We start from the raw sequence: 8942 nt of genomic DNA on the forward strand, positions 1-8942 counted from the left end.
GTCAAAACTAGTCAACGTATCGCCCACAGGCCAGCTAGCTGCGTTATTTTACCTCTGGGTGTGTTTTTCAAGAAACTCGAACATTTTCAAGCAAGATTACATTATCATAGACTATTTGGCTATCCAGTGGAGCCTGTTCATTATATAATCTGTTTTTTTTTTTTTCTTTAGCTCTAGTGTGATTATTAAAAAAAAAAAAAAGGAAGAAAGAAAGAATGAAAGAGAAAATCTGAGTAAATACCATTGAGCTCTTGCCTACACTTGGAAAGCTTTGTGACTGCTGGAATTTTCCTTCATGAGAAGTGACATGCTGGAGAGAAGAATGCAAGATACTCGGGACATTTGCGCTTCACGTCTGCCGTTGACGAGAGAGTGATTGCTCAGTGCCTAGAAATTCTGAATCCACACCAGAGGGAATGAGCCAGTCCTGGGCTGCCATGCTCTGACCGTGCCACAGAAACATTTCCAGAGGAACACATGAACAGCCCGCATGGAGTCTAAGCGAAAGCTCCTGGAATCCTCAGAAGACGCTGTCTGGCAATGGCTGCCACCTGTCGTTCCGCATCTTTGGGGAACTGAGCTACCACATAGATACCAAGTCACATCTTGTGTGATTAGTTGTCATCTCTTGAACACAGAAGAAAAATATCGTCTGCAGGAAGATATGTCAGTACATTTTATTTTAGTCAATCTTAAAAAAATAAGTTCACATGCCAAATCTGAATGAGATAATTATGAAGACATATGAAACTTGCCATTGTTTCCATGCTCGCACATGCACAGCCACTGTTCTCGGCATCCTGAACAATGTAACTTTCATCTCCTTGAAAATATGTAATTTTTATTGGTCACCTTAGTAGAAGATTCTTCCTCAGCTGTGCCCCAGATAAGATTCTTCCAGAGCAAACGTGAGTTCTATCTGTATCCTCATCACACATTTCATTCAACTTCAAATTAGCCTTAGGGAACCTTAAATATTTTTCTCTCTTTTTTTTTAAAGATTCATTTATTTGAGAGAGGGGGAAGGGCAGGGGGAGAGACTCTCAGGCAGACTCCCTGCTGAGCGTGGAGCCCGACTTGGGGCTCAATCTCACAACCCTGACATCATGACCCGAGCCAAAACCAATAGTCAGATGCTTAACCAACTGAGCCACCCAGGCGCCCAAACGTTTTTCTTGTTTTAAACTGAAAACATAATTATGCTCAGAATAAATAATGCCGTAAAATAATATTAAAACTATCCACAAACAACTGTTTTCATTTTTTATATTTTATGTATATATGTATATACTTAAATACTTGAACCACAGCAGACATCCTATTTTATATCTTTTTTTCATTTGATAAGATACGAAAAATTTTCCACATTGCTACAGAGTATTCTTAATTCTAATATTTAATGTTCCTTTATATTGTTTGGTGAGGTTCACCCCTCATTTTATTTAAAATAATACCCCATTCCACTCCCACGCCTGGACTTATTTTTTTTTAAATTTAATTTTATTATGTTATGTTAGTCACTATATATTACATCATTAGTTTTTTTTATTATGTTCTGTTAATCACCATACATTACATCATTAGTTTTTTTTTTTTTTAAAGATTTTATTTATTTATTTTGAGAGAGAGAGAATGAGAGAGAGCGAGTACATGAGAGGGGGGAGGGTCAGAGGGAGAAGCAGACTCCCTGCCGAGCAGGGAGCCCGATGCGGGACTCGATCCAGGGACTCCAGGATCATGACCTGAGCCGAAGGCAGTCGCTTAACCAACTGAGCCACCCAGGCGCCCCTACATCATTAGTTTTTGATGTAGTGTTCCATAATTCATTGTTTGCGTATAACACCCAGTGCTCCATTCAGTACATGCCCTCTTTAACACCCATCACCAGACTAACCCATCCCCCCGCCCCCCTCCCCTCTAGAACCCTCAGTTTATTTCTCAGAGTCCATAGTCTCTCATGGTTCGTCTCCCCCTCTGATTTCCCCCCCTTCAATTTTCCCTTCATGCTATCTTCTTCTTCTTCTTCTTTTTTTTTTTAACATATAATGTATTATTTGTTTCAGAGGTACAGGTCTGTGATTCAACAGTCTTACACAATTCACAGCACTCACCATAACACATGCCCTCCCCAGTGTCCATCACCCAGCCACCCCATCCCTCCCACCCCCCACCACTCCAGCAACCCTCAGTTTGTTTCCTGAGATTAAGAATTCCTCATATCAATGAGATCATATGATACTTGTCTTTCTCTGATTGACTTATTTCGCTTAGCATAATACCCTCTAGTTCTATCCACGTCATTGCAAATGGCAAGATTTCGTTTTTTTGATGGCTGCATGATATTCCATTGTATATATACAACACGTCTTTATCTATTCATCTGTTGATGGACATCTTGGCTCTTTCCATAGTTTGGCTATTGTAGGCCTGGACTTCTTATCCATGCTCTATGCTTTATTTTTCTCCAAAATACTCATCACCATCTGCCATACTACATGTTTATTTAATGTAACTTATTTATGTCTGTCTCCCTGTTGGAAACTAATCTCCAAGAAGGCAAGGAAGTGTCTTTTGTGCTCACCTTTATATCCCTAGGCCAAAGATAATAACTGGCATATGGTGGACATTTTATAAATGTTTATCGAGTAACTGAATATGCCATAATTAATGAAACCCAGCCCTAATGTTGGACATTTTGGTGGTGCTGAAATAACTATATTTTGATTCTGTGGAATTTATTTCTTAAGATACATTCCTCAGAATGAGATAAGACTTGGGCATCTTCATGGTTCCTATTTAGAAGAATTTTAACCACTTCCAATTAATTAACACTGGCCCATAAACCACTATAGTTAGACTACCAGGACACACAAATTCAAGTTTAATAATAGAATTTTTTATTATGCTGAAGTTTAGAAGGTGAACTAAGGTAAACACACTTGATCTTAGCCAAAAGGCCAATTGAAAAGAAGCAATCAAACTAAGGTAAATGAATAAGAGATGTACACTGCAACAAACTTCCTCAGCCTTAATATTCAAGATACTGACTTCAGGAACAAAGATATAAGATTTATCTTGTCAACTTTCTCAGCAACTTTTGGGAATTATAGAATATATTATGGATCACATTGGAGCTCTGTAAAATAGAATAACAGTCAAAAACCTGATAAAAACCTGTCCATTTATGGTAAAATTTCTAAGCTAACCATGAGGGAACTTTTTCTTTTTTTTTTTTTCTTTTTTTTCTTTTTTATTTTTTTTTTAAAGATTTTATTTATTTATTTGAGAGAGAGAATGAGAGAGAGAGAGAGAGCACATGAGAGGGGTGAGGGTCAGAGGGAGAAGCAGACTCCCTGCTCAGCAGGGAGCCCGATGCGGGACTCGATCCTGGGACTCCAGGATCATGACCTGAGCCGAAGGCAGTCACTTAACCAACTGAGCCACCCAGGCGCCCATGAGGGAACTTTTTCAACTTAATAAGGAATATCTATAGAAGATTACAGCTAATGTTTTTAATGGTGAAAGACTGATTTCTTCCTAAAATCAAGAACAAAGCAAGGATGTCTCTCTCACCATTCCTACACGGTGCAATAAGGCCAGGGCAGGAAATATAAGGCATATAGATGGAAAGGAAGAAAACTGTCCCTATTTACAAATGATATAATTGTCTATATAGAAATTCCCAAGGAGCCTACAAATAAACTCTTAAAACTAATAACTGTTTTTAACAAGATCATAGGATACAAGGTCAACACATATAATTACATTTCTATACTTTATTTTTTTTAAAGATTTTATTTATTTATTTGAGAGAGAGAGAGATGGTGAGAGAGAGCATGAGTGGGGGGGTGGGGCGGGGAGAGGGAGAAGCAGGCTCCACACTGAGCAGGGAGTCCGATGCAGGACTCGATCCTAGGACCCTGGGATCATGATCTGAGCCAAAGGTAGACACTTATCCAACTCAGCCACCCAGTCGCACTACATTTCTATACTTTAAATAAAAAATTGGAACCAAAATTTAAAACGCAACTATTGGGGTGCCTGGGTGGCTCAGTCAGTTGAGTGTCTGACGCTTGGTTTAGGCTCACTCCATGATCTCATGATCGTGAGATGGAACCCCACATTGGGCTTTGCACATAGTGCAGAGTCTGCGTGCCTCTTTTCTTCTGCTCTTCCCCATCACCCCACTCTCTCTCTCAAATAAATAAATAAAAATTTTAAAAACCACAACTCTTTACAGTAGCTAAAAAAGAGAGAGAAATATTATGCACAAATCTAACAAGACATGTACAGATGCTGGATGCTGAAGGCTACAAAATGTTGATGGAAAAAATCAAAGAGGATCTGAGAGATACACTATGTTCATGGTTTGGGAGACTCGACATAACAAAGATGACAATCTCTCCACACTGATCTGGTTTTATCTGGTCAAACTTCCCAGCAGGAGTTTTTGTAGATATAGACCAGTTATCCTAAAGTTTATTTGGAAATGCAAGGGAACTAAAATTGCCAAAACAATTTTGAAAAAGAGCAACCACCTTCTGTTGGAAAGGGATGGGAGAGAACTCGTCCTGAGCGAACGCTCATCATCCATCCGACCGTGGCACATATGCTATTTCACTCAGGCCTCACGGAGTCCTGATCTTATCTTGAATATCTAGAAGATGTTAAATTTCATGTTGAAGGTTACACAACCAGTAAACAAGCAAAACCCACAAATCTGTCTGACTCTAAAGCACTTCGCCTTCTGCTACAGTGCCACTGATTCATTGATTCACTCAACAGATATTGATTGATCAACTACCTTTGCTTGGCACTGTACCAGGCACGAGGGAAAAAGCATTTAGCAAGAGACATGTGGCTCTGCTCTCTTGTTACTTATCTGGTGGAGGAGATGAAGTCAGATATTAATCACAGTGTTGCACAAGCTGATATACAATCAAAGCTCAGTAGCTGCTAAAACAGAATCCTTGACAAGTTACCTTTCAGGTAGTTGAATGGCTGTGTCTCCACCTCCACCTGCACCCCATCTTTCAGAATTTTAAAGGCTTCAAGAACAGATGTCACATCTCCTTCAGAAAACCTGAACATTTTCCCTGATATGAAGCATGTGATAAGCTTTCCTTATGGAGATGGGCTTTCTGAAGTTTAAAATTTTAAATTGGCATCAATTTTTATGGTAGAAAAGAGCTAAAAATAATATTTGTTTAAATCGAAGGTTACGTCCTCCCAGTACGATAGTGAGTGGAACCAGTAGTAACTGCCTGGTAAGGTTAGTCAGCTTGTGAACCTCAATTAAATAACTAGCAAGTTTTATCATTTAATTAATCTGTCCAAAGAAGGAGCAGAGGCAGGCTATTGGGCAGGGTCCCAAGATTCTGTTATGTTTCGGTAATTTGGGAAAAATTCAAGAAATAGGGAGTGGCATTTAAACTGATATATAAGCAGCAACAATTGGTTTCCTAGATGTACTTTATAACCCCAAAGTCCTGGGGGCCCCCTTACCTTGGAGGTGTGGAACAAGTATGCAAGGCTTTGGGGGAAGTTGGACCCCTGGGGATATCTACCCCCTAGTGCCATCTCCTACAAGGCCTTTGTTCTGGGTTCCAAATGGTTCACTGCCCACCTCTGGACTCCCAGAGCCCTTGATTAATCCTATAATGCATTTTGGTTCTCAGGCCTGTCCTCATTGGTTTATTGGTTTCTGAATTCATTAATTCATTCTATCATTTAAGAAAATATTTAATGAGTAAAGACTTTGTTCCAGGCCTCCGATAAGGCTCTAGAGATTCTTCAAAGAACAAGACATGAGTTTCATACAGGGTCTGGGCTGTCCGCCTGAAGCACAAGTTCCTAGATGTTGGAACAATGTTGCCTTGGCAGCCACTACCTTCACTCTCCTGTCCTTCTCCTGCCTCAGTGATGTGCAAAGTCTTCCCCATCCAAGAAAGTGTTCTATGCATACTTTGGAATGAATGAGTAAGTGAAAGAATCAATCAGCCAGTCAATTCAGTAACCTGATCATCTAGTTAACAGTTTTTAATCTTTTTGTGTTGCAGAGAGCCAGATGTCTTATATGGGTATACCTCATTTCTTTTTTTTTAAAGATTTTATTTATTTATTTGAGAGAGAAAGACCACGAGCATGGGGGTGGTAGGACAGAGGGAGAGGGAGAAGCAGACTCCCCGCTGGGCAGGGAGCCTGATGCGGGGCTCCATCCCAGGACCCTGAGATCATGACCTGAGCCGAAGGCAGATGCTTAACTGACTGAGCCACCCAGGTGCCCCAGTATACCTTATTTCTAAGGAAAAAAAGTGTTGAGCTAAATCTACTCAAATAATTTAAAGTTGAGAGGTATGAATATTCACTTTCCAAAAGAATTCTTGACTTTACAAAATGACTTGCCACAAAGTTTCTTTAATTGTGAGCTCTTGTCTCCAGAATATTCAAAATTCAACCAGCTATTTAGTAATACAACCATTAAGCGAGAGGAGAGGGAGGTTCAGGTGGTAATGACCAAATTGGTGTTACCTGCTTGGGCTGCAGTGGGTAGAGCCCTCCTTGTTCTTAAATGCAGTCTTCTGAGGACAGCAGTTATTTCAGCTGCTTCCTGGTGTTGGATATACTGCAAAAGCACACTGCAGAGTTATAGGACTTGATCCTTTTACATCACTCAAAGGGTATTGTGATGCACTGTGGGACAGAAAGCTTTGCTAGATGATGCCTTTCAGGTCTTGGCCTTATAAAAAGTAGGGATGCTTTGGTCTCCATGAGAGCCTAGCTGCACAAGAAAGAAAGGGTGAAAAATCAGTATGGAAAAGAAAACCATGTGGGCAAATAACCCAGACTATTTAAGCACTAGAACTTTCTTTTCTGTAAAGATCATTCCAAAGACAACATAAAGCTAAAGATGTGGGTGGTGCTGTATTGGCAAGTAATGTCCTTTGCAAGCTAGAATTGAGGAAGTAGAACACACAGCAGACAAATGAACCCAGCTCTGCTTGGTGTGAGACTAGACTAGGCTCTATTCAGCTCCTACTGAAGCCACCAAAGGAAGCTTTAAATTGTTTACAAATACAGTTCAATCCATGGAGCATCACAGTAACACCACAACATGAAATAGCAAGTCATAACCTCAGAAGAACAGAATGGCAAGTGTGCTCATTCAAACCAACCTTTACCAAAAACAAAAACAACACAAAATACCAGTGTTATCTGTAGGAGCCTGGCCTGGATACAGGAACACCACTCAGTTAAATAGCGTTTGCAACTAGGAGGGGTTTGCAACTAGGAAATAGTTTCTGCAACCGGGAAGTGTTTGTAACTAGCCCATAAAATTTTAAGTCATACTTAGGAGACCAGGGACTAGGCTGGGGTTCCCACTAGGAGCCTCACTCACATGGAACAGACACAACAGTTGTTTAACACCAAATTCTTGGTGACATAGCACCTTGTAGAAAGTAGACAGTTGGGGAAAATTTAAAGATAAGAACAGAAGCAACACACTGGGATTACACTAATAGAAATGATACATGGTTCTCATTTGTTGGGTAAGCATCTTTTATTGCCAGGCACTGTGTTAGCCGTCTGAGACCATCTCAAACCCCAATCATGGCCACTGAAGGTAAATATCTCCATTTGAAGTGAAGGTTAAGAGAGGCTAGGGAACTTGCTTGAAGTCACACAACCAGGCTGTAATAAATCTAGATTTGAATCTAGCTCTGTCTGACATGGAAGCCCAGGTTGAATTACATTTTAATTAAAATACATTAATTTTTAATTTTAAGAATAATAATCCATGTTCTTCATGAAGGAAAAAACAAACAAAATGTCCTCATGTTGTTCATGGAAATATATCTGACAATACAAAAAAGTACAAAGAAAAAGTCAAAAAATGAACATAAATCTCACATGTCAGAAATTATTGGTGTCCACAATCAGTGAACATCAGTTTAGACGTTCATTCTGAACATACAAACAGATTGACATTAAGAGTTAGATAGCTGAGTTCAGGGAAGATGGTGGAGCAGGAGGACCCTAAGCTTACCTCGTGGTGTCCCATGGATACAACTAGATAACAATCACATCAGTGTAAATAACCCAGAAAATGGCCTGAAGACTGGTAGAAAAAACTCCATAACTAAATGTAGAGAAGAGGCCACATTGAAGAGGGTAGGAAGGGCAGAGTCCCAGCAGGGAGCTAAATGGACCATGATCCTCAACAGGAGGGAGGGAGCTGCAGGCTCAGACAGGGAAGAGAAACAGACCATCACACCCTGCAGCCCACATGGTGAAGACAAATCCCCATAGCATTTGGCTTTGAAAACTAGAAGCACCAAATTTCTAGAGTTCTTACAACCAGAGGGACTGAAAGCCTGGAACCTTAAAAATCAGCAGGCTCTGGTCTGGGAGAGCCTGGAGGGTGATAGGAAACAGTGCCTACCCTTAAAGAGACAGCATGACAAACAGCCCCTCGAGATACAGCTTAGAAGCAGCAGTTTGAAAAATGCCTGGGGCATATGGGAAGAAGAGTTATTTATTAATCACAGAGCAATTCCACCTGCAGGAACCAGTGGGGAGCCAGCACTCACTACCTAATTTGCTTGCACTGTGCCCCACTCCGTCCAGCTAGGCTTGTCTCAGTCCCTGCACTGCAGCTCCCCTCCCTCAGAAGACCCATGCAAAACTTTTTGACACTGCTTCTCCCGACCACACACTTTGCAGGGCCTTGATCCCTGCGGCAGTGACCTGTCACCTCCCACGGATATGCACACACCTTGTTAAAACTGCGTGCCCCACCTGTGCACACTTTGCAGATGCACCAGCTGCCCCTGCCTTGGCACAGGAGATATGTTCACTCTTGCAAAGGACCAGCTCCACCTTGTTAAAGTTGCTCACTCCACACACTACTTTCAAGAGCTGACTTTCCTCACACATAGAAA

The sequence above is a fragment of the Halichoerus grypus genome, chromosome 7, assembly GCF_964656455.1.
Source record: "Halichoerus grypus chromosome 7, mHalGry1.hap1.1, whole genome shotgun sequence".
NCBI lineage: Eukaryota > Metazoa > Chordata > Mammalia > Carnivora > Phocidae > Halichoerus > Halichoerus grypus.